Here is a 26,289-nt window from a genome sequence, read left to right as displayed (position 1 = left end):
GGTGCTCTAACCACTGGTTGTAGCCCTTGCCAGGGCTCTGGCACCTCACATCATCACCACTCGACGAGGCCTACATGAGCCTGGCAAATTTATAATGATTGGAAGCCTAGTGAGGGCAGTCATGTGACTGTCAGAGCGGCCATCCCATTGCTGGGGCTGTGTGGGGTGTTTCTAGGTTTGGGGGAGGAGAATTGGGCATTCTAGGTGGAAGCTGGAAAGCGACAGGCGTTCTGCTGTGTATTTTCATCTGATTCCTGGCGGTGGTATTTTTTCCAGGTAGTATAATTTCCCTTTCCCCATTTTATTTCCTTTCCCTTGATCCTACTGATCCTGTTTGTGTGTGTGTTTTTTTTTAAAGTTCGTTCTTGTTAAAATAAATCTTGTTCTGTTTTGAGGGAGGCTGCCGGTCTCCTTCCTTGCCCCAATATTGTGGTGAGCCGCTTAGCTAGCACTCCCCAATTAAAAATTGGTCCCCACATAGGTTAAAGGTTTGTGTCTTCAGAAAGTCTCCTTTATACTAAATGTGTTCTTGTTCAGTCATTTTAGACTCTTTGTGACCTCATTTAGGGTTTTCTTAGCAAAGATACTAGAGTGGTTTGCAGTTTCCTTTTCCAGCTAATTTTACAGATGAGGAAACTGAGGCAAACAGGGTTAAGTGACTTGCCCAGGGTCACACAGCTAGTTAGTGTATGAAGCTGGATTTCAATTCAGGCAGATGAGTTTTCCTGAATCCAGGCCTGGCATTCTATCCACTCTTCCACCTACCTACCCAATAGATGTGCTATCTGAGATTAAAACAAACAAACAAATACCACACAACCACCCATTCAAGCCCATTCAACAGTCTTTATTAAGCCTCTACTGGGTTCAAAAGAGAGAATGCCTAGTGGATAGAAAGCTGGGCCGACATTGGCAAAAGGGTCTGGTAGTGTGACCTCGGACAAGTTACTTAAACTTCTCCATGTCCCCAGGCCACTCTCTCAGACTAGAAATTGCAGACAAGGGGTCCATCTAAGTAGGTGTAGGGGGAACTTCTTCACTGATGAAATCACTGGTCCAATCTGGTCCATTTCATGATCAAGGTCCTGGGCCAAAGTTTGAGCATACAGAGACAAAAGGGAAATCAGTCCTTCCCTCAAGAAACCCACTTTCTCCTGGAGGGATATAGTATATACAGAAATAAGAACGTACAAAGTAATTTGAGGATGAAGACAGCATTAATAATGGGTGGGATAGAGGAGGATGGGAATTAGGGAAGACAATAGTGGAGGTGCTTCCCGAGATGAGCTGTGAGGAAGGATGAGGAATAAATTAAATGATCAGGTTCGTTTGCAGAGAGTAAGATCCTGAGAGAATAAATAAAGATGTTTTAGACTGACCTTCCATGTAATTTATGCATTACTCTCAACCAGCAAATGCTGATTTATAGCCTGTTTGCATTCAATATAGTTCAGTTAAAATAAATTCAATTTAATTCAGTTCATTCTCATTGTTTCCAGACTAGCCAAATGGGTTTTCTGATCACACCTATGTATTATTTTACCTATGTATGCCTTTCTCTAAGTTTTACTTATGAATCAGGGGTGAAGTGTGTGGGTTAAAATTAACCAAGAAGGTGGTGGTGGGGGAGGCACTTTGAAAACCATCTCCTGCAGGCATGACTGAGCAATGCAGTGGGGTCTCATGAGGTGTGGTGTGTGTTTGTATCTATCTGTCCTGTGGTTAGAACCTAGGCTGGCCTCACAGCTGGGATGAGTATTTAATTTCCTGTGGCCTTTAGAGGTTTCCTGTGGGAGTCGCCACTCCCCCTCCCCCCTTGGTTTTCCAAAGCTTCCTGTGAGTTGGTTCTGTCAGTCTTGTCTGCACTCACAAAGGGGCTGTGGTGAAGGGAAGAAAAAGGTGTTTGTCTCCTGGAGTTGGCTTGGAGCGGGGGAGGTGAGGGGTGTGGGAGGAGACCTGGGCTACTGGATCTGGGGTTCTGGAACCCCAGTTGTGGCCACCTTCAAGGAAAGGCAGAAACTTGTATTTTATAGCCTCAAAAGTGGGTCAGGCAGAAAAAGGTGAGGGCTGTGCTGGAGCTGATGAGATGGTTAAATTTTTCAGTGTGAGCATTTACAAGTCAGAAATCCCCCCAAATGACAAATCAAGGCTTGGTTTAATATTTTGTTAATTGTCTAGACTTAAGAAAGTGGTGGAGAAAATGTGGATAATGCAGGTTAAATTTAAAGTGTGTCCTGCTTACATTTTTGTTTTCCTAGAGAGCCAGTTGTTTTTGCCAGCACACCCTTGGATAAGATGAGTTGGCCTGGTCACCAAGACTGAACCCCACTGATAGAGACCATGTGTTTCACAAACCCATGCCTCTTCAATGCAAAGCAGTTTGGAATCCTTAAAGCATGACAGTTGTTCATGTGAAAAAAACCTGGGGTTTTTAGATGACCACAAGACCAATATGAGCTACCAGTGTGATAGACCAGTCAAAAATGGCAAACTTCTTTCTTTCATTAGGACTAAACTCATGGTTTAGAAGAAGATGTACTACTTCAACTAGATTCATGAGACCTGCCTGGATACATAGCCAGGCTCTGACATATGGGTAAGTAATGGAATCTCAGTTTCCTCATCTATAAAATGGGGATTATAATATTTTCACTGCCAACCTTACTGGGTTGTTGGGAGTAAAGCTCATTTAAATATACTCTACTAAATGTGAGTTGTTGTTGTTGTTATTCAACATATATATTAAATGTCTTAGACCAGAACATGGTTCTTTAATTTTGGGTTGGGCCAGTCCAACCATGCACAGATCCATCCTGACTTTTGAACTAAGACCACCTTCTCCCCTATTCATACCATGACAAACATCAGAAAATACTATCCCTGACTTCAAGGAGTTTATAATCCAGTAGGATAGGTAAGGTAGATTCACAAATAACTATTTTTTTTTTTTTAGTGAGGCAATTGGGGTTAAGTGACTTGCCCAGGGTCACACAGCTAGTAAGTGTTAAGTGTCTGAGGCCGGATTTGAACTCAGGTACTTCTGACTCCAGGGCCAGTGCTCTATCCACTGCGCCACCTAGCTGCCCCGCAAATAACTCTTATAAGGGTGCTACAAAGTTCAGAGGAGGAAATGCTAGTAAGGATGGCTGAAGGAATGAGGGTCTTAAACATGAATGAGGAAAGGTTTAAGGGGTGTGTGTGTGTGTGTGTGTGTGTGTGTGTGCGTGCATAATCACTGTCTTCAGATAAGTGAAGGGTTGTCACTAGTAAGAAGGGATTAGGCCCCAGAGGACAAAATGAGGAACAACAAGTTGTGGGAAGTCAGATTTCAGCTTTAGATAAGGAAGAACTTTAAAAATAATTAGATCTGTCCCAAATTAGGAAAGGTTGCCTTGTGAAGCAGTGAGTTCCCCATCACTAAATACATTCAAGAAGAGGTTGGATGTGGGGGATGTGTAGAAAGTATTCCTACATTGGGGTAAGGGGATTGATTCTATTATTCTAGGAGCGGGAGGGGATGATTTCCAGCTTAGCACTGTACTGTGCTCTATTAAGATACTCTAGAGTTCTATAGGCTGTCACTATCTCAGCTTGTATATAGTCATTGGCAAAACAACCCATCCACTTCACAGTTTGTCCACTGGGAGACTTGGACTGGATCTGCTTGGAAACTCCATCCATGTGTGTGTCTTAAAGGATCTGGGATCTCATTCAAGTGGATACTTCCTTCAGGATTGCTGATTACAATCCATCCACACCTGTGACTCTTGTACATGTCCATCAGTAGGTCTTTGGTGGTGGTGGTGGGAATCCCCTTAAGGTGCTTGAAGTGCCTATGACACATCTAGTTTGAAGTGTCCCAAAAGGCAGATGGTGATGTTGGACGGAAGGTCTGATTTAGATCTGGAAAGGGTGATTGAGATTATTAGTCAAATCCCCCTCTTCTTGGACTTTTTTTGGACAGATGAGGTCTCAGTTTCCCCATCTGTAAAATGGGAATGATGATGCCTTTGTTAGAGGGCGATGATTGAAAGGGATCATGGATTTAAAACTGGAAGGAACCTTAGTGCCCATTCTCATTGTCAGGATGAAGAACTGAAGCTCCCCTCCAGTTCTGTTGTTAGTCCTTGTGGGGGTAACGCTCAGTCACCAAGGACTTGTCAGCAAGGGGCTAGGGTGCCGGGGAGGTACCCCTTCTGACAAAGGGTCACACTTTACAATTTTGTCCAGCTGATTGGGGGTGGGGGACACATCAAATTGAACAGGGTTTCTCCTTATCAATCCCATTACACTTGTGACATGCTTAAAAAACCTCAGAACAATGCTATAAATACTAGTTATTATTGTTGCTATCTTGTTTTCATCTTTGATGGGATTTGGTAGAAATGGATTCTGGGCAGAAGTCCCTTGCTATATCTTGTGATTGTATTTTATAGTTTCTTTCATTGACTATTTACTGGGTGGCTGGGGAGGCTTTGGGAGGCTCAGACTAAAGATAAGGGATGGTGGTGGTGGAGGAGGAATTAAACAGCTCTGGTAGGCTCCCTGATGACCAGTAGGCCTCAGGTGCCCAAGTTCATGCAAAAGCAGACCTCACTTAGAAATATTCCCTTTATCTAGAAGTCCTTTTCTCATTCTAAGTCCCACTCATTTAAAAAAAAATAAGAGATTTTTACTCTGGATTTAATAAACACCAAATAAAATGGTCATTTCCATATGTGCAATAGAATAGAAAAAAAGGATTGTAATACAACTACAGATCTCTATTATGCATAACTTGCTTTTCCCTTTTAAATGTGTAAGTTCCACTTATAACTTCCAAAGCTTTCCTTCTTATCTCTGCTCCTTTCTTTTCTCTTGTCTGCCTTTAAAAAAAAATGATTCAATGAGTCTTTTTCTTTTCTTTTTTTGGTCACTGTATTCTTTTCTTCCTTCATCCCCTTTGTCCCTTTCCCATCCATAAATGAAGAGGGGGAAGAAAAACAAAGCTCCTACAACAAACAATTAGTAATTAATATAAGTAAAATATGAATAACGCAATATACATAGTCAAAGAAAGCAAATGACCACCAGTTCCATCTAAAAATGCATTTTTATTATGCATCTTAAGTCCATCACCTCTTTATCAAGTGGCATGCCATTCATTTCCAAGGCCCAGGACAAGGCCCACCTTTTCCAAGAAGCTTTATGACTAACTCCGGACCACATGGATCTCTCTTGGATTAAGAGAGTTCCCAGAGAATATGAGTGACCCCATAACTGTTCTGCTAAACATGCTCTGGTGACTTCCTGTTGATTCAAGGACCAATTAAAAATGCCTCTGACATTCAAAGCAGTTCAAAATCAGGCTCTGGCCTATCTTTCCACATTGATTTTACACATTTTAGATTCAAGCCAAACTGACCTATTTGCTGTTCCTTACTCATGATGTTTCATCTCTAATCTCTATGCCTTTTTTATCGTCAGTCAATAAGCATTTATTTAGTCTCTCCTATGTGACAGGCATTCTGCTAAGTGTTAGAGATACAAAGAAAGGAAAAAGAAAGCCGCTATCTATAAGAAGTTCACAGTTTAACAGGAGAGACAGCGTGCCAACAACTATATTCAAACAATATATAGGCAAGATAAATTGGAGATAATCTCAGAGGGAAGGCAGCAGCATTACAAGGGAGAGGGAAACCTTCTTGTAGAAGGTGGAACAGGAGGCAGAGAATTTTAGGCATGGTGGACAGCCAGTGAAAATGCCCAGAGTTGGGAGACAGAGAGTGTAGACTATGAGGAGCTGCAAGGGAGCCCCAGTGTCGTTGGATTATAGAATATGGGAGAGGGGAGAAAGGTGTCAGGAGACTGGAAAGGTAAGAGGTGTCCAATTTATGGAAGGCTTTGAATTCCAAACATGGGATTTTATATTTGATCCTGGAGCTGAGAGAGATACACTGAGGATTATTGCATAGGCTAACCCCCATTCCTAGAAGGCACCCCCTCTTTACCACTATCTCCTCTTAGAGCTACTAGCCTTCTTCAAAGTTTAGCTCATGCTTCCTCCTATCTGAGGCTTTTCCTGATCCCCAGCTGCTATTTCTCCCTACTTCCCCTCACTGTTGGCAAAGTTACCTTATATTTGTGTACAACCCACACCCACAACATATTTATTTACTTATTTGTGTACATATTATTTTCCCCCTTTAGCTATAAACTCCTTGAGGGAAGGAAACTCCTAGCATTTTTGTCTATGTGCCCAGAATCTAGTAAAGTTCCTGGTACCTACTTGGTGCTTGGTAAATGATGATTAATGATTGATTTTGTCTCGAAGATTCTAGGTTTCTATGAACAACATAACATTCAAGGGGCATCTGCTGATGGGAGAGTCACCGTCTAGATGGAACTCAGGCTAACTCTTTCGCCATCCCCTTCTGCCTTCCTCTATCAGTCCACTCCATGCAAACTTAAATGAGTTAAATGTTATCTGATCGTAAGCCTGTGAGTCTGTTTTCATTTTCAAAACTGTGTGTGTGTAAGTGGGTAATGCAATGTTCAGTGGCTTGAGCAAGGGGCCATGTACATAGGATGCTGTTTACTCAAGATAGTCCCATCATACGAAAGCAGCTTGCCTAACTGGGTTTGCAATCAAATGTTACAAGACCCCCCGTTGCAACAGGGGTTGCCTTAGTGATGGGCCCAAGGAACGAGGTGGCCTGGACTGATAAGCCAAACTGGGTCTCCCTTGGAGCAAGGGGGTTTCTGAGGCTTGAGCAATGGACAGAGAAGGCACTGTGGCTGGCAAAGGTCAGTTTAGGAGCCTCTGTTGAAGTTATGGAATGCCTACAAAGGCATGTTTAGGTGACATTTGCCTTTAGAGGTCTTTCCTGATCCCCCCCTTGGGTTAGTGCTCCCCCCATTAAATTCCGCAATATTTAATTTTTTAAAATTTAATTTAATTTTTTTTTTGGTGAGGCAATTGGGGTTAAGTGACTTGCCCAGGGTCACACAGCTAGTACTTACTTGACACTTAATTGTCAAGTGTCTGAGGCTGGATTTGAACTCAGGGCCTCCTGAATCCAGGGCCAGTGCTCTATCCACTGCACTGCCTAGCTGCCCTATCCTCAATATTAAAAAACAAAACAAAACACATTTATCCCTTAGTCTTTATAGAGGAAGAGTGACAAAGTGGGTAGAACCAGGAAGCCGAGAGGATATGGATTTAAGTCCTATCTATGATACTTAGTGTGAGCCTGGAAAGTCACTGTTAACCTCTTAGTGCATCTAGAACTGTAAATTGCAAAGATGGTGCACACCCACATTAGCAGAGAGGGTTTCTTTACCAGAGAACTCTCTATATTAAGGGAATTAAAGATCCAGTCCTGATCTCTTCCATTTTGTATTTATTTGTCCATGTACAGGTTTGATCCCTCCATCACAAGGTAAATTCCTTAAGGGAGGGGCTATTTCAGTACCCAGCACAACACCTTGTACATAGTAAGCTCTTAATAAAGGCTTATTGAGGGGGCAGCTAGGTGGCACAGTGGATAAAGCACCAGCCCTGGATTCAGGAGTACCTGAGTTCAAATCCAGCCTCAGATACTTGACAACTTACTACCTGCGTGACCCTGGGCAAGTCACTTAACCCTCCATAGCCCCGCAAAAAAGAAAATAAAATAAAGACTTATTGAATTAAATAGAACTGTATCATATATCTACTGAGACAGCCACCCGAGACACCTATGCTTTAGAGCTCCCAGGCCTCATGTTTGGGGCCCTGAAATCTTCCTCCTATACTAGGCCCCCCAGGAAACTGAGTGTTCCCAATTTCAGAGGTGTTTAGTAGCAACTGGAGCTGCAGAGGGTCTGGGGGAAGCCTAAAGAGGCCAGTCCAGCCACAGGCTCAAGAATGTTGAGGCCTGCATTGGCTCAGTTCCTGGGACTTCCTTATACCAAGGACAGATAAAGAAAACAGGGAGGGGGTGGTGGTGGTAGAATTCTTACTTTGAAAGGACATGTTTGCAATGACTAGCTCTCTAGGGTTCTCAGGGACTAAAGTGCACACCCACAAACACATTTAGAATACAAATTATCTGTGTTGTGAAACAAGATGTGTGTTTATGCACATAAATTAAATAGAATTATTGATCAGGGGCATTTTCTAAATAGTGTTTTACAAATAAATACACAATAAAACGACAGTCTAAATCTTTCTGCATCTTTGTAGCACAAGGGAAAGGACTCAGATTTTTGTCAAAGGAATTAGGTTCTAATTCTGGCTCTGTCACTTAGTATCTCTGTGACTTTGGGCAAGTTATTTAATCCTCTGGAATTAAGTTATTTTACCTGTAAAGTGATGGTGTTGGGGGCGGCTAGGTGGCGCAGTGGATAGAGCACTGGCCCTGGAGTCAGGAGTACCTGAGTTCAAATTCGGCCTCAGACACTTAACACTTACTAGCTGTGTGACCCTGGGCAAGTCACTTAACCCCAATTGCCTCACTAAAAAAAAAAAAAAAAGAATTAAAAAAAAAATTTAAAGTGATGGTGTTGGTTTCAACAACCTCTAAGATTCCCTCCAGCTCTAAGCTCCTCAGTGACTGGGAAAGGTTAGCTTCTTACCCAGAAGGGGCAGCAACTTGAAGGCTGAAAATTCCCTTTCTCAAAAAGCCAGGAATCTCTAAGGATAGGGGCAGGTATATGGTCAGTGGGTTATTGCCCCAAGCAAAATTTCCCTTGGGACAGTCGTGTTAGGGAGCAGAGTAATTGGTACTAAAATGTAAGTGACTTCTAATTTGAATTGGTCAGAACCTCAGATTTGATTTGTGTATGGTTGAGCTGACCCCAAACACACATTTAGAGTCATGCTCCAGAATTTTCTTTTTAAAAAATGCTTTCTTTTGTAATGATTGGAATGACCCACCTGCTGGAGACTTACTGTAGAAGAATTCCCGCCCATGAAGCGAAGGTCTTTGAGGGCAAGACCTTTTGTCTTTTCTTTGGCATCAGGAAGCGACGCGGGCTAGTGGGAGGAGGAAGGAAGAGACTGGCGCTCGGTCTGACACTCTTGCCTTTGGACTCTGGTGGAGAGCGGAGCTAGAAATGTGCTCTCCCTTTAATAGATAGGAATCTAGGCCTTTTTTTCTCTACCAAATTCTTATTCTCCTTAATAAATGCTTAAAAGTCTAACTCTTGCTAAAGCTTATAATTTATTGGCGACCACTCATTGGATATTTTAGACAGACTAGCTAGAATTTTAGCCCTTAACACTTTTGATGCTCTTTTCATTGTCATTGTCATTTCTCAACCAGTCTCCCTACTAACAAGTCCTAATACCGTCAAAGGAAGCAAATCAACATATTGGCCAAGTCTAAAAATGTATGCCTCGTTTAATAGCTATCATCTGCTGCCTTTTTGCCAACAGTCATGAGGCATGCTTCACTAATAGTTCTCTGAAATTACCATTGGTCACTGCATTAATCAGACTTTTCAGAACTTTCCCAATTTCTGAGCCACCATGATGACTTAATTGTCCTTTATTATATCCTACCTACCCCCTTCTGCTTTTTTGCTGATTATTAGGTAATAATTCATTAGAATCAAAGCATTTAGAGCTGGAAGGTACCTCAGAGGCCACTGAATCTACTCACTCCCAAACCCCTTATTTCACTGATGAGGAAACGGGGCCCAAGGAGGTTAAATTATTTGCCCAAAGTATTGCCTCTTTGTATCCCCACTGCCTAGCACATTGTAGGTGCTTGATAAATGTTTGTTGATTGACTGACCAACTGGATGGGTAATAAGCATGATATGCAGGATCTGTACCCAGGTTCTCTGATTTAGAATCTGTCCTTGCTCCTCCATATGGTGCTGGTTTCTTTGCACAGTGCTCTGATTAAAGAACTCAAACTTCACTCTATTGTGGTGGCGGGCTTAAAGATAACCCCAGGAGCCAGGGATTCCGTAACCTTTCTTATACCATGAATCCACTTCACCACACTGGTCAGTCAGTCACTCAACAAACATTTATTCATTACCTACCATCGGGTGCCAGCATCTCTTCTCAGAAAAATGTTTCTAAATGCTTAAGGAAGCCATTAAAGTACAGTTATCAAAAAATTAACAAAAAAAGCAAGTTCACAGACCTCAGGTTAAGAACCAATGATTTGGGGTCAGCTAGGGTGGCGCAGTGGATAGGCACCGGCTCTGGATTCAGGAGGACCTGAGTTCAAATCCAGCCTCAGACACTTGACACTGACTAGCTGTGTGACCCTGAGCAAGTCACTTAACCCTCATTGACGCCCCCCCCCCCCCCAAAAAAAAAGAACCGGTGATTTAAGGTAACATATCTTCATTTTAACTAGAGTATTTTGGAAACCTTTAAAAGGATGACCTTAATGATGAGCATTTCAAGCCTGGTGGTATGCCAATAGAGGAGATATTTTTGGGCAAATGGACCTTCATAACACCTGAAATGATCTTCTTTTGAGAACTTACTTTTGCAAATAGCTAATAATAATTATAATAATATCTTGCCTTTATATATCATTTAGGGTTTACAAAGTAGTTTACAAATATTATCCCATTTGATCCTCACAACAATCCTGGGAAGTTGGTGCTGTTATTATTTCTGGTTTATAGATAAGGGAACCAAAGTGGAAAGAGTGACTTGCCTAGGGTCACACAGTCAGGAAGTGCCTGAGGCTAGATATGAACTTGAACTTGGGTCTTCTCTAAGCCCTGTGTCACCTAACTGGCTCCAGCTGGCTGTGCTTGGGCCTGATGTTCACCTGGATGCCAATCAGTAGTACCTGGTCAGAACTGCATGCACATGCTTCCTCCTTCCTTTTTTCCCTTCTCTTTTTGCTGGGGCCTAAAGCCATCCGTCCCATCATTCAGGTTCCTTTTCAGATGAAAGGCCTGTAGGCTAGTCTAGCTTCACTTGGGTGCTGTGGTTTGTTGGTGTTCTGGGCCCTGTGGGCAACTCTATGAGGTTTTGTATGGAGTCTGTGCTTACTATCTAGAAAGTCCTAAGGAATGAGGAGAGAGAATAATGGAAGGAGAGAAAAGAGAAGGAGTGGGAAGGGGAGGAGCAGGAAGAGGAGAAAGAGGAAGAGAGGGAGGAGGAAGAAGTGGCTTTTATTATGCAAATAAAGCAAATTTCTTTAGCAGTTGAAGAATTCTTTTGAGGGTTGTTTTCATTTGCGAAATCTCTGGTTTCCTCTACAAACTCATAACAGTCTCAACTTTTCAGGAGCTTTCTGTGGGAAAGTCTTTGCTACCAGCTTCTCTCTGACTGAATGATGGGGCTGAGCTAGGTTTTGAGGGGTAGCCAGTGTGTGTTTTCAATGCCAGCTAAAGTTCCCGGGCTTGAGAAAAGAATGGATGCCTCTACCTTGGTGGAGGGTGACTCCCTCATAAGGACCCTTTTCAGCCTGGGCTCACCAGCCTCTTTGCCAATCATTGAGTATTTATTGGGGACCTACAACTTAAGGTCCTATGCAGGGGAATAATGAAAATAACTTTAAAAATAGCACCTTTCTTCACAATCATCCTATAAGTTAGGTAATGCAATTATTATTATTATTATTGTGGTTAGTTTTTCTGTGACATGCTATTATATCTGCTGATATAATATTATTTCTATGATATAAGGAACTCCAAGTGAGGAAATTGGAGCTAGTAGCAATACAGAATGGCATCGTCACTGCAGCTTACTGGCAGTAAACCTATGGCATGAGGGAGTCAGTTGACTTGCCCAGGGTCCATAGAGTCAGTCTGTGTCAGAGAAAGAAACTCAAACTCAGATCTTACCGACTCTGAGGTTGGCTTTCCATTCACAATCTCTCCACAAATCTCATTATACCCCATTTCATAGATGAGATAAATGAGGCTCAGAGGAATTGCCTTGATCAAGGTCATACAGGTATGTAAATGTCTGTTGTGAAAGTCTCTTACACAGGACATTCTAACTCTAATTCCAGCACCATTTCTATAACTATTAGCTTCTCTAGGACCTGGGGGGAGGAGGAGGGAAGATCTCCCCAAAACTTACTTGTCCTGGATCACATTGCCTTTGGAAGGTAGAAGGGCTTCTTTCCCACAACCTTGTGGAGGTATGATGTACACAAGTGAAACAATTATCTTCTAAACTATGCAAGGGCTGCCTGCCACGAGGAAGGAGGATCACATTTGTTCTGTTTGACCTCAGAGGGCAGAACTAACATGAGGTCGGGGCAAGTTACAGGAAATGGAAAAGACCACTAGAAACATGCTTGAAAACTATCCCCTGAATCTGGGTATTCACACTCTCATTTTTTTTTTCCACCAAAAGCTTTCCCCTTTTACATTCTTGTTGTTTGTTTGTTTTTGAGGGGCGATGAGGGTTAAATGACTTGCCCAGGGTCACACAGCTAGCAAGTATCAAGTGTCCTGGGGTCAGATTTGAACTCAGGTCCTTCTGAATCTTAGGGCTGGTGCTTTATCCACTGAGCCACCTAGTTTGCCCCCCCCCTTTTACATTCTTGCCCCAGATAGCTAGGATAGGTAGATAAATATGTGTATAGATTGATAAATAGATAGATATAGCTAGACATAGATAGGTAGACTGATAAATAGATATAGATGTTCAGTCCCCTGTGCCATTCTTTATGACCCCATTGGAGTTTTCTTGAAAAGATACTGGAGTGGTTTGCCATTTCCTTCTTTCATTCATTCATTTATTTATTCATTTATTTATTTGTTCATTTATTCATTCATTTATCTATCTATCTATTTATTTGTTTGTTTGTTTATTTATTTACTTATTTTTTAGTGAGGCAATTGGGGTTAAGCGACTTGCCCAGGGTCACACAGCTAGTAAGTGTTAAGTGTCTGAGGCCAGATTTGAACTCAGGTCCTCCTGACTCCAGGGCTGGTGCTCTATCCACTACGCCATCTAGCTGCCCTGCCATTTCCTTCTTTAGCCCATTTTACAGGAAACAGGCAAATAGGGTGAAGTGACTTTTCCAGGGTCACACAACTAGGGTCTGAGGCCATATTTGAACTCAGGAAGATGAGTCTTTCTAATTCAAGGCTTGGCATTCTATCTACTGAGCCTGCTTTACATGCTCAGATATAGACAGGTGGATAGATAGATATAGATAGGTAGATAGATATAGTTAGCTAGATAGAATGTTTATTAATCACTTTCTCTGTACCAGGTACTGTGCCAAGCCCTGTGAGATACAAATACAAGCAAATAAGTCAGTCCCTGCCCTCATGAGATACTTACATTCTTTTTTTTTAAGTGAGGCAATTGGGGTTAAGTGACTTGCCCCAGGGTCACACAGCTAGTAAGTGTTAAGTGTCTGAGGCTAGATTTGAACTCATGTCCTCCTGACTCCAGGGCTGGTGCTCTATCCACTGCGCCACCTAGCTGCCCTGAGACTTACATTCTAATGGGGGATGTTCGGACAAACACATAAAGAAGGGAAATGAAAATGGGAGGGGGGAGAAAGGATACTTGCTGGAGCAAACTATGTGGATGGAGGTAGAGAAATGTCATAATTGATTGAAGAGAATGAGAGTATGAGATTGGAATATTTATTCATTTATGCAAGATTGGCTAACAAGAAGGGATATGAAAGCATCTTATCTATGATCCCAAGTGCTCTCCAGGCCACTTGGTTTTTATATAGAACTATTTATTTATTTTGGTGAGGCAATTGGGGTTAAATGACTTGCCCAGGGTCCAAACAGCAAGTAAGTGTCAAATGTCTGAGGCCAGATTTGAACTCAGGTAGGTACTCCTGACTCCAGGGCCAGTGCTCTATCCACTGCATCACCTAGCTGCCCTATATAGACAATTAATCATAAAGTTATAATTGGGGAAATAGGATGATCTTTTTGGCATAGCAACATGCAATTAAAACGATGCAGGTAGCAGCCAATCCTAAATTTCCAGGTAGCATTGGATTATCCTCTTCAGAGAGGACTACAGGACTTACATATGTATTTTTTGGCTTTTCCCCTTTGTGAATGCAAATTCACATTCTATAAGGGAGAGGGGAATAAAATTCTAATATACAAAGATCCTTACATGGGTAAAAGTTCTCAATGATTAATATAGCTATGTAGACATCCATTCATTTATACTCCCAGGAGAAGTATATCAGTTAGGGGTAAAGCCTTTGTTGTTGTTTAGTCATTTTCAGTTGTGTCTGACTCTTTGTGACCCCCTTTGGGGGTTTTCTTGGCAGAGATACTGGGAGTGAGCTCTGCCATTCCATTTCCTTCTTCAGACTCATTTACAAATGAGGAGGAAACTGAGGCAACACAGGATTAGGTGACACTTGTTCAGGGTCATGCAAGCTAGTAAATAGTTCTGAAGGTCCAGAATTTGAACTGAGGTCTTTCCTGACTCCTAGCTTGGCGTTCTATTCAGTGAACCACCTAGCTCTCCAGGGGTTGGGTAGACTTTTGATTTACTTGGTTATGGGAACTCCCAGGTGAAGAAACCCCTTCTATCAGTGCAGTTCTCTGAAACTTACATTTCTGGAGAGTTGTCTAGAGAGACTGAGAGGAAGTGACTTTACCCGAGTCACAAAACCAATATGGGTCAGAGGTGGGGCTTGAAATGAAGACTTTCTGTGTTCAGGAAAAGAAGGTGAACTGGATGAGCTCTCTTTTTACTTGACACTACCTCCTGTGCCTTTACAATATTCTAAGAAGCAAAAATATCCTTCCGCAAATCATAATAAGATAACTAGAAACCACATGAAATGGATTGTGACCAGCATCGTTTCAGGGGCCCTACAACAGGTGTTAAGGGACTGTGTGGTGAAGAAAAACGTGGAAGGAGTCAGTGTCCTGGCTTAGAGTTAGCAATGGTGTGAGCCAGAAACAAAGGAGGGTGTCTGGAGTTAGTACAAGCATGGTCAGGGGCGACTCCTGGAGACAGGCTCACACCCTCGGAAAACAATTCAGACCAGGATTAAGAGTCCAGGTGCCCCTAGCCTTGCAGTGTCCTAGCAGTGTCCCTGGGTCCTAGCCTCTTCTCCGTGGAAAGGATTCCAGTTTTCAGAACAATAACAAAAGAGCCACGCTAGATATGAAATGACTGAATGGCAGATTTCTGATCCCATAGAAATCTCCACACCGGAGAAGAGAGAGACCCATTGTGGTAGGAGGAGAGGAACAGGCACCCAGACTCAGGGCAAACCTAAGTTTAGAAACAAGCTCAACATTAGTAATTGGCTACAGGGTGATGAGTTTTTGGCCACCAGCAACTCATGCAAACCAACCAGTTTCATCTACATCTGTCAGGGTGAGGGATGGTGAGTAGCACCACAGATTAAATCATAGGCATTTTGGAGGATTGAAGAAGAAGCCCGCTCAGCACTTTTGATTCCTACCATACTTTATTTTGGGGGCATTGCCTCCAGAATTTCTTAGTTAAAATGCAAATACCTTATTTCAGAAGTGTGACATTTTAAGCCATTATCCCCATATGATTTTCCACGTGAATTAAAGAGTTAACTAAATGAACTCTTCTATCCCTAGGAAGAAGCCTGAAGTAATAACCTAGGAGGGGCGAGTTTTGAGGGGGGCGGGGGGGGATGGTGGAGGGGGAAAGAGGGTGAGTTAGAGAAGAAAAAAAAATCTAGGCTTGAGGAACTGATAGCAACCTGGAAGTGGTTGGAAACCTACAGGGGAGTCAGGGGGGGCACAATGAAGGCATTAATTGCTTCAGGATAGAGCAGTAGGGAATCCGAAAGAGGAAATGAGGAGTAAAGGGTTATTGAAGACAAATTTAGCTTGCTTAATGAATAAAACTTGCACATGCAGGTCAATGGAATAGTTAGTGAAGTAAGGACCTAGGCAAAGTTTATAGAAAAGGGGAGAGAGAATAGAAAAGAGGAAGAGGGTAGGAATGAGGAAAGAGCGAAGGGAGAAGAAGCAGGTGCTTGGGTTTGGTTACTATAGAAAAGACAATTCTCTGGCATGATTAAGGGTGGTCGGAGTGTTAGTGAAAGGGTCAAGGGCGAGCAAAGGAAGGCAGAATGAGTATCTTATGAATACCAGAGTTCCCTTCCATCTCTGACTGAATCACAGAAGCTAATATTTACATAGCTCTTTAAAGTTTGCAAAACTTTTTATGTGCAATGGCTCCATTTGACCTTCTTAATAACCCTGTAAAATGGACTGATGTTATTATCCCTAATTACAGAATAGGAAACTGAGGCTTACAGAGGGCTAAGTTGACTTGCCCCAGAGGGTCACACACTTAGTAAAGCATCTGAGGTGGAATTTGAAACTAAGGATTTCTTTGGTCATTCTGTCTGAATGCAGTACTCCACTGTCGCCTGAATATTACAGCTGTTTTATTACAATGTTTTATTCTAGTCCCCTCAGTTTGCAGAAATTGAGCACAGAGGGGAAGTGACTAAGTTAAAATTACACAATTCTTTAGTGGGAGAGTCCTTTTGTGATTGTCTTAGAGCACTGAAGGGCAAATATTGGTCAGGGGTTCTTAACTGCAGGGTCAAGGAACTTGTTTTTTAAAACATTTTGATAACTATTTTGATATAATTAATTGCCTTTTCATACCCATGTTTTTCATTTAATATCTATCATGGCTATCATCCACCTCCAGAGAGAGAATTGATGAACTCTCAGTGCAAATTGAAGTACAATTTTCTTACTTTATTTTTCTTGCTTTTTTATTTGGCAATATGGCTAATATAGAAATATGTTTTTCATGGTTTCAGACATATTACTGATATCTTATTGCTTGCCTTTTTTTTTTTAATTTATTTTTTTTTTTTAGTGAGGCAATTGGGGTTAAGTGACTTGCCCAGGGTCACACAGCTAGTAAGTGTTAAGTGTCTGAGGCCGGATTTGAACCCAGGTACTCCTGACTCCAGGGCTGGTGCTCTATCCACTGCGCCACTAGCTGCCCATTGCTTGCCTTTTTAGTGGGGTGGAGGAGAGGTTGGAGGGAGGGAGAGAATTTGGAACTCACAATTTGTCCATACATTCATCCATCCATCCATCCATCCCTTCATTCACTTATTTGTTTGTTTGTTTGCTGTTTTTCTTAGTATTTTATTTTATTCAATTACATGCAAAGATAGTTTTCAACATTCATTTTTGTAAGATTTGGAGTTTCAAATTTTTCTCCTATCTTTCCTTCCCTCCCCCCCCTCCCCAAGCCAGAAAGTAATCTGATATAGGTTATACATTACATTCACATTAAATATTTTTCTACATTAGTGATGTTGTAAGAGAAGAATCAGAACCAAAAGAGAAAAAAGACCACAAGAAAGAAGAAACAACAACTAAAAAAACAAACATAAGTGAAAATAGTATGCATGCTTCGATCTGCATTCAGATTCCATAGTTTTTTTTCTGGATGTAGAAGCATTTTCCATAATGGAACTCAAAATTTAAAAAGAAAAGAATGTAAAAAATAACAACAAATAAGTTAAAATATTTAAAAAATCATAGCCAGTGTTTTTATAGCACTTATATAGCTCTGTGCTAAGAGCTTTATAAATATGATCTCATTTGATCCTCACAACAACACTGGGAGACAGGTGCTATTATTATCCTCATTTTACAGATGGAGGAAACTGAGGCAGAGGTTAACTGACTTGCCGAGGATCACACAGCTAGTAAATGTCTGAGCAGCTGTCACTTAGCTGTGTTTTTATTTTGAGAAGGGATCCATAGGCTTCAGCAGACTGCCCAAGGGGTTCAGGACACACAAAACGGTAAATAAAAAACAACAACAATCCTCCCCCCCCAAAAAAATCCCCTTATAATAGTGAAAAGGAGCTCAAACATGCCTCTGAATGTTTGTGTGGCATATGCAGGCTAAAACTTTGCACATCAGGTGTTAGAGGAAGGAAAAGAGAACGAATGGTCTTAGCATGGTAGTGTGGAAGCGCACAGTTATAGGAGAAAGAAAAAAGGACCTGAGTTCAAATACCTAGCCCCCATGGGGATGTAAGTCGAGTCCCTTAATCTCCCGGACCTCAGTCTTCTTAACTGTAGATGAAAGGGTGGTTAGATGGCTCCTGAGGTCATTCAGCTCTAGATCTAAGATCCTACGAGTGAGTATTTTCTGGACTCAAATCAATAAACTTTTTTTTAAAGGAAAGGGGCCCCTTTTCTTCACCCTTGTTGGGGCCTTGTTGCTAGAATGACAGACCACTATCTAAACAACTGTGAGTCATTTCTTCCTGACCCATTTGCTATCATAATCAGACAGCCATCAAGACTAAAACCCGACGAGGTGGGGGGTTCTGCTTGGGACTATCTTTCTGACCCAGGCAGCCTCTGACTCCATGCTTTGGTCGATTTGCCCTTTGCTCTGGACCATATCAGAAGAAGCTTGGAGTTGCCAGTCAGTGGACATTGGTTCCCAAGGTCTTGCTCCTCTAACATTTCACTGTGGGATCTCCGGCAAGTACCTTCCTGTTTCTGACCTTCAGTTGGTTCATATATAAAATGAGGGGCTCCCAGGGAGATGATTTTTAAGGCCCCCTCCCTAGTTTTAACGCTTCTAGGCATGATGATGAATATCAATGATATTAGAGTAGCCAAGTCTCCACTTCTGCTTAGCACAACTGCAGATGGTGATGTTGGCCCCTTTCAATTTCATCATTGTTCTGAATGAGGGTCCTGGTTTACAAGTACTAAAGGACAGCTTTCTAAAGGGAGTTATTCAACTGTGTACCAGCATTGTTGGAAAGGGATTGAAACCCCTCTGATGGGCTTGGGAATGGACAAAGAGAGTAACCAGGCAATTACTGGGACCTTCAGATTTGTATGTACCCTTTGTCCCCACTCCCAGGGACTGTCAGGAACCTTGGGAGGTCACTCAGTTCACCTCTGGTCTTCACCACAGAGCTGTTTCTCAAACCAAGGGGATAAATCAGTATTCCATTTAAACCAGGGTTTTATTTTTTTGTTTGTTTGTTCTAGAAAATAAACTAATTATCTAAATTAATAGCAAACACAGTGAATCATTTCTCCCCATTGGGAATGAAAGTTCTCAGCTCAGCCAAGAGACGGTGACAGATCTCACCCAAAGGGAAATTAACACAGTGCCTGGCACATAGCAAGTGTTTTAATAAATGTTTATTGACTGATTTGACTAATTCCTTCAAGTCTCTAATGTAATAAGCTGGAGAGACTTCCTCATTGGTGGAGATTGATTATTGAATGATCAGCCCCTGTTTCAGGGGTGGGGCTGGTGAGAATTTGAGAGAGAAGCAAGCCCTTGATCTTATGTTTCCAGCAGAGAGAGGAGAGAGAGAGAGAGAGAGAGAGGAGAGAGAGAAGAGAGAGAGAGAGAGAGACGAGAGAGAGAGAGAGAGAGAAAGAACGAACACGTGATATTCAGATCCTTGAAGGGGAGGAGAGACTGGGAAGGAGGTGGTAGCACCTTGGTCATGTCCCTATGCCAGATTACTACACTAAATCAGAAGGTTCTTAATCTTTCTTAGGGTGTGTGTTGGGGCCCCTCTGTTATCTAGTGAAACTTATGGATGGCTCCCTTTCAGAATTAAAGTTTTTAAATGTGCAAAATAAAAAATATAGAATTATGAAGGAGACAATCTTATTGAAATACACTAACCAAAATATTAAAAAGCAAAAAAACCCCAAACCTGTCAAGTTGAGTGAAACCCCAATTGAAACAGACATTCAGAAATCCATCAATTTAATTCAACAAATATTTATCAACTGTCTAGCAATGGAAAAAAACTATTTGGGGAAACGAAGTCAAAGCAAAACAGTCCTTGTCTTAGGGAGATTATATCCTGGCATGGGGAAGTAGGAAAGAAGAGAGGAGGGTGCTTCTAAAATAGTGAAGAAATTCTCAACATAAATTAAGCTAGAACCTTTTCGTGGGAAGTTTATTACTTGGTGATGCTTTTTAGAAGCTCATTAAAGTTGTTTTTTTTTTTTACCCCATATATCCTTTAGTTAGGTGGTATAGTAGAATAAAGTGCCAGGCCTGGAATCAAGAAGACCTGAGTTGCAATCTAGCCTAGCTATGTGACTCTGGGTAAGTCACTTAACCCCAGTTTCCTCATTTGTAAAAATGGAGATAATAACAACATCTACCTTGCAAGGTTGTTGTGAGAATTAAATGAGGAGAATATTTATAAAAAGTGTTTTTAGTACAATACATAATGCATAGAAGGTACTATTTAAATGTTAGCTGTTATTATTCCCCACTGCCTTTTATAATTTCACTGGTATAGGAACTCCCAGTGAGAATCTCTCCCCACCAATGCTTATTGACACCTGCTCTTAGAACTTAGAAAAGTATCCGAGGACAATGAAAGATGAAGTCATTTGCTCACTAGAGTGATTTGCCATTTCCTTCTCCAGTGATTAAGGCAAACAGGGTTAAAGTGACTGGCTCAGGGTCATACCCCTAATAAGTGTCTGAAGCCAGATTTAAACTCAGGTCTTCTGACTCTAGGCCTGGTTCTCTATATATGCATATACACATATATGTATAGAACAAATACACATAAATATAAGATAGTTTTGAGAGGGAAGTATATGGGGAGGTAGGGGCGAGAATGAAAAAAGGGCCTAAGCTGATTAAAGAAAGCTATGGATTCTAAAAGGAAAAAGGTGAGGAAGGAGTGAATTCTGGCCATTGGGCTCAGCCCAAAGCAAAGGCAAGGAGTAGATTATAGGATGTCACATGGTCATAGGAGGGGTTCTCTGGAACAGACTGGGCTTTCACAATGTACTGATTGAGGTGGGAAAATGAAGCAAGAGGAACATCTTTGTGTTAGAAAGCAAAGGGGCAAGAGGAAATAGTCTCTTTGTAGTGTGATGTAGGTGGAATCAGGGGCCCCTTACTTCCAATGTTCACTTGAAGAAATCACTTCCCCCTCTACGAAGGGAAGTCACACCTTTCCTGTGGAGACAATGTTAGACAAAGAGATCCGGGTTCTGTTCCTGGTTCTATCATTTATTTCCATGTGTCATCATTGGCAAATCTCTTTTTTAACGAAGTATATTCCTTTATAGGGTTGGCCTCATTGGCCTAGTCAACATTGCATCATGAATAGAGTGGAGGACATCCAAGCCCTCAGGGAAGTGGGACCTTGTTCAAGTCTTCTGCCCACCAAACTGTGGCAATATGAAGAGTTCCAGTAAACCTTAAGTAAGGATAGTAAGGGTATATTGAAATCCTTCCTTAGTAAAAACAAACTGCTCCTGACTAGTTTCAACCACAGGAATGAAAAAAAAAAAGCATTGCTGAGATCAATAATTCCATACCACTTGCCTGGGAACTAGGTCTATCATGTTGACAAGGTCAGGAACAGCTGTAGCAGTAGCAACTTTATTCAGTTCCCAATAATCTATTCTAAGGTGTAAGGTACCAGCCACTTTCTCCGTCTTCTCCATTATTATCCACATTCTCCCATTTATTTCTTAATAATAGAGATGAAGGACAGTGAGGTGGCCCAGTGAATAGAGCACTGGGTTTAGAATCAAGAAGATTCATCTTCACGAGTTCGAATCCGGCCTCAGAAACTTACTGGACATGTGAGCCTGGGCAAGTCACTCGACCCTCTTTGCCTCAGTTTCCTCATCTGTAAAATGAGTTGGAAAAAGAACTGGCAAAACCCCTCTAGTATCTCTGCCAAGAAACCCCAAATGGGGTCATGAAGAGTCAGACACATCTGAAATGACTGAACTACTACCACCACCACCACCAAGGATGATGATGACAATGGAGATGAAAGAAGTTGGAGTACTTTACTATATAAACTCCCAAAGGTAGCTTCGATCATGGCTGCTGTAATCACCCATCCAGGAGATGAAGGAGTTTGGAGTACTTCACCATACAAACTCCCCCAAGGGGAGTACTCCCATCTCCTTCATCTCTAATTTTTTTTTTTTTTTTTAGTGAGACAATTGGGGTTAAGTGACTTGCCCAGGGTCACACAGCTAGTAAATGTTAAGTGTCTGAGGCCGGATTTGAACTCAGGTACTCCTGACTCCAGGGCCAGTGCTCTATCCACTGTGCCACCTAGCTGCCCCTCCTTCATCTCTATTAATAAAGAGTAAGTCTTTTAGGTCCTTCTTTAACCTCAGATCTGATAGTCTTCAATATTAACAGGATATTTTAGACAACTCTAAGGGCTCTTGTTTAGATGTAGGGCTGTCTTTCATTTTAAAATTTGTATTCCCACTGTTTAGCCCAGTGCCTGGCACATAGTTGGTGCTTAGTGTTTATTGAATTATATCCCTTACTTCATTTTATAGGGCAGTCTTGAGGTTAGATCCTACCTCTGACCACAATTTGTGTGACTTTGGATAAGTCATTTAACTCCTTTGGGTCTCACTTTCCTCATCTGGAAAGGGAGGGAGTTGGACCAAATGGCCTCTGAGATATCTTTCAGTTCTAGATTTAGAATCCCATGAGCAATGCCAGAAGCACACATGGGTAGGAAGGATAGGTGACTCCGGCTTTAAGAACACTTAATATATGAAAATCCCTAGACTCATACTGAAGATAGCATTGGGGATGCTCATTCACTTTTCACAAGGATCATTCACCCTACAAAATAATTCATCACAGGATAGGGCCTCTAGCACATTCAAAATATGAATCAACTTACAGAAATGTGATTTCCACACACCTCTGTAGGAACACACCCATTACATAAAGCTGGGTGTCCCCAGAATGATTAGCAAAGTTCCCAGGGCAGAATCCAAGAAAAAACCAAAACCAAAACCAAAAAACCTAAAAACCTTTTTCCCCTCCCTCAACTTTCTACAGGGCCAGCAAATCTGTCCCTTCCACCAAAGTGCCACCCCCCAAGCCCCTTACCAAGGTTTTTGTCTCCATTCACACCTAATTGCCCTTCTGCCTCAGAACTAGGAGACAGGGCAGGATGAGGGATCACCAAGTAATCTCAGAGTTTTCCAACCCATGTTCTTGGTGAAAACTCAACCCAAAATGAAATCAATGAATAACTAGTTATTTTTATTTATTTAGTTAGTTTTGCGGGGCAATGACTTTCCCAGTCACACAGCTAGTGAGTGTCAAGGGTCTGAGGTCGGATTTGAACTCAGGTCCTCCTGAATCCAGGGCCAAGTGCTTTATCCACTGCACCACCTAGCCGCCCCAATAAGTAGTTATTAAATGTCCATTATGCACCAGGCACTGTACTGGGCCCTGGAGATACAAATACAAAGAATGAAACGATCTCTTTTCTCAAGCAGCTTCCATTCTAATGGAGAAGATACTAAATATATATATAGCATGTATATACAAAATAAATATAAAGTGAATAAACACCAATACATACAAAGTAGCTAAATACCAATCAATTCAGGAAGGAAGGCATTAGCAGTTAGGGGTACCAGGAAAGACCGGGTTTGGGTCCAATTCCTTTAGTAGAGCGTTCTGAATCAGAGGGGATGGAAGGAAACGTGGTTGGCAGTCAAGCCCTGGTCTCTGTCAGCAGGATTCCAAGATAGAGGTTAGGAGTAGATGATAGCTAATTAGGGAAGAAGGGAGAGGGTTTCTAAGCCAAAGGAAGAGGAATGAGTTTCCTCCTTGACTCTGACATGGTTATGCCACAATCTCCTTGGGTCAAGGAAGGCAGCCCCTTGGGCCTCCCACTAAGGAAGAGATGACATAGGTTTCTTTTCTGAGAAGAATAAACTCCTAGAAAGTAGACCCAGCAATTAGTCAAACAAGACACCCAGGGAAAAGAAAACAAAGGCAGAGTCATGGGGTGGGGTTGGTGTTTGTATGTGTATGTGAGGAAAACTAGCCTGGGAAGACACAAGGCACATCTTTGACCCCCCTGGCATCCCCTTTCTCGGCTTTCTTTATCTCTCTACCTCTTCCCTGACCATTGCCTTTTGCTCCCTTTCAAAGGCTGTGCTGTGAAAAGGGAGGTAATTATTAGTCATTGACTCCTGAAAAGAATGTGTTTGTCAAGGTGCTGCTTCCTCTCTTCCTCCCCTCTCTCTCTCCCTCTTCTCATCCTCTCTTGTTTGTTTTCTCAAGCTCCCCCCTTCCCCTTGCCCTTCTCCTATTGCCTTGGTCTCATTTCCTCCCTATTGCTCTTTCCTTTCTCACTAAAGACTCTCCTTTTCTCTGAGGTGAGAGAAGTGGGAGGGGTTAGGGAATTGGGCAGGGGCATGCGAGGAGAGGGTAATCAGGGTTGGGTGGGTGGGGGTGTTGTTGATCAGATTTGCTTATTTGGATGGGCAGAATTGACTGGGGATTGATTGAAGTTGGTTTGGTGGTGAGAACAGGAAGATGATTTTTCTGATTTCTTCTGCCTTCATCTACTATTTTTTTTTTTTTGAGGGAAGGTATCGGGAGAACAACAGAATCCACTCCACAAGGACTGCTTAACTTAAGGAATCATTAGATTTCTGGCTCCAGAGGTGTCCTGGGCCCTTGAGAAATCTCTTGGCTTTTCCATGCCTCAGTTACCCCCTCAGTATCACAAGACTGTTTTCCCACCTTCTTCACAGGGATTCTTTGAAGACGAATGAATATATTTTGAAAAAAAAGTGCTCAGGGCCCTCTGTTACTATACAAATACAAAGTATTATTAGCCAGAGTAACAACAATAATAATAATGCTCCCCAAACATCCTGTCACAGAAGTAGGTGGCAGGTATTATATCCCCCACTTCACAGATGGGAAAACAGAGATTCCAAATCATTAAGTGAATTGCCCAAGGACATACAGTGAGTCAGTAGTTGAGGCTGAAAGGAACCTTCCGGTCCCCTCAGTTGCTATTTACCTTCTTTCTACTGTGGAAATATATGCATATTTGTATATATATTGCTTCCCCCATTAGAATATAAGGTCCTTGTGGGCAGAGATTGTTTTAGCTTCACTTCATCCCTATTTGCCTCAGTTTCTTCATCTATAAAAGGGTTCCCAGGGCTGCTGTGTGGATAATATGAGATAATATGAGATAATATTTGTAAAACCCTTTGTAAACCTTAAAGCACTGTATGAATAATTATTAATCATGATAATTATAACGATCCCTAGCTCTTAGAACATTTCCTGTCACAGAGTAAGTGTTTCAAAGCTTGTTGATTGATTGTGTCCTCCCCTCTTCCCTTTCTTGATCTACTCCTTTCTATGATATTGAGGATTTTAAAAAAACAACAACAAATGAACCAGTTTAAGTTTTAGCCCCTTGGAAGGGTTGAGGTCTTAGTGGGTAAATGGGTAGTGGAGATGATTGTTCTATCTATGGGCTTCCCCTCTCTCCAGCCTGTACCTATGGGCTATTAGGGGTGTATGGGGTGTTCAGGAAGGACCATCACCTCTGGTGTGAGGACTTATTGAGTCCTTCTTACATCTGCTTATCCACCTTTGGTCTTCACCTATCACCCAACTCTCATCTGTGACTCCAAGAAGCTATAACATGTACAGAGGTCACATGCTGGTAACCCATCTCAGCAGATGGGTTAAACCAGGTTGAGGGGGACTGACTTGTTGGTGAGCTAGAGCATGTGAAAACTTGCCTCCAACTGAAAGGGCAGATGAGAACAACTTATTCCAATGGCCACAAAGGCTGCTGAAGTAGGCACTGTGGAGGGCTTAGAGCTTGGCCAGATGTTGAAGATGCCAGCTGTGTCCCAGGCCATCACCAGTGGTCTCGACAGTTGTTCTGCCACTGGATTTAGATGATTTTGGAAGAGAGAACGAGGATGATGACTTTGTACAACTCTGCTTCACTTAAATTCAATTCATGCAGGAGTCAAGGTATCACCTGTGATGTCATTGGTTCTCTTTGAAAACAAAGGACAAACAGCAACAATGGGTTATCATAGAGGAGAGGAGAATGTAGGGAAGAGGATCCATTGAAACTCCTCCAAACTCCTCCCATTCCAGCTCCTCCTTCCCATTCAAGGAAGGGAAAATGGATGACCCCCCCAATATTTTATGGCTTAGATTGGGTAAGAGCACATGGGCAGAAGAATATTAATAGCTCTCTAGTTTATGTCAACATTATTTACATGCACTTCTATGAGGAAGGTAGCATAAGTTTTCCTAGAACCTCTGATTCTTAGACTTGGAAGAGTCCTCAGAAGTCCTCCAGCCTAATCCCTACCTAAAACAGGATTCTTCTCTACAGCATCTTAACAAATGCAGTGTCCCCTTGAAGACTTCCAGTGACAGGGAAGTCTTTCCCTTTGAAACGGGATGGCTTATTATGGAACAGGTCAATCAAAAAGCATTATTAAGCACCAAGTGTGTATAAGGTACTAACTATACAGAGGATTCAGGGACAAAAG

The 26,289-nt window shown here is 42.0% G+C and overlaps 1 long non-coding RNA gene across 2 annotated transcripts; it reads left to right on the top strand.

Moving 5' to 3' along the window:
- Positions 1-232: 232 nt before the first annotated feature.
- Positions 233-21,129, top strand: LOC122737249. Of its 2 annotated transcripts, none has more exons than XR_006354239.1 (3): positions 233-276; positions 2,509-2,596; positions 3,633-3,738. It is a non-coding gene; the product is annotated as an uncharacterized LOC122737249 (long non-coding RNA). The 2 variants fall into 2 exon arrangements; XR_006354240.1 differs by lacking the exon at positions 3,633-3,738 and adding an exon at positions 21,022-21,129 and having other exon boundaries at positions 257-276.
- Positions 21,130-26,289: the final 5,160 nt, after the last annotated feature.

Source organism: Dromiciops gliroides, chromosome 1 (genome assembly GCF_019393635.1).
Source record: "Dromiciops gliroides isolate mDroGli1 chromosome 1, mDroGli1.pri, whole genome shotgun sequence".
NCBI classification, from domain to species: Eukaryota; Metazoa; Chordata; class Mammalia; order Microbiotheria; family Microbiotheriidae; genus Dromiciops; species Dromiciops gliroides.
This window is presented reverse-complemented; position numbering and strand designations above follow the sequence as displayed.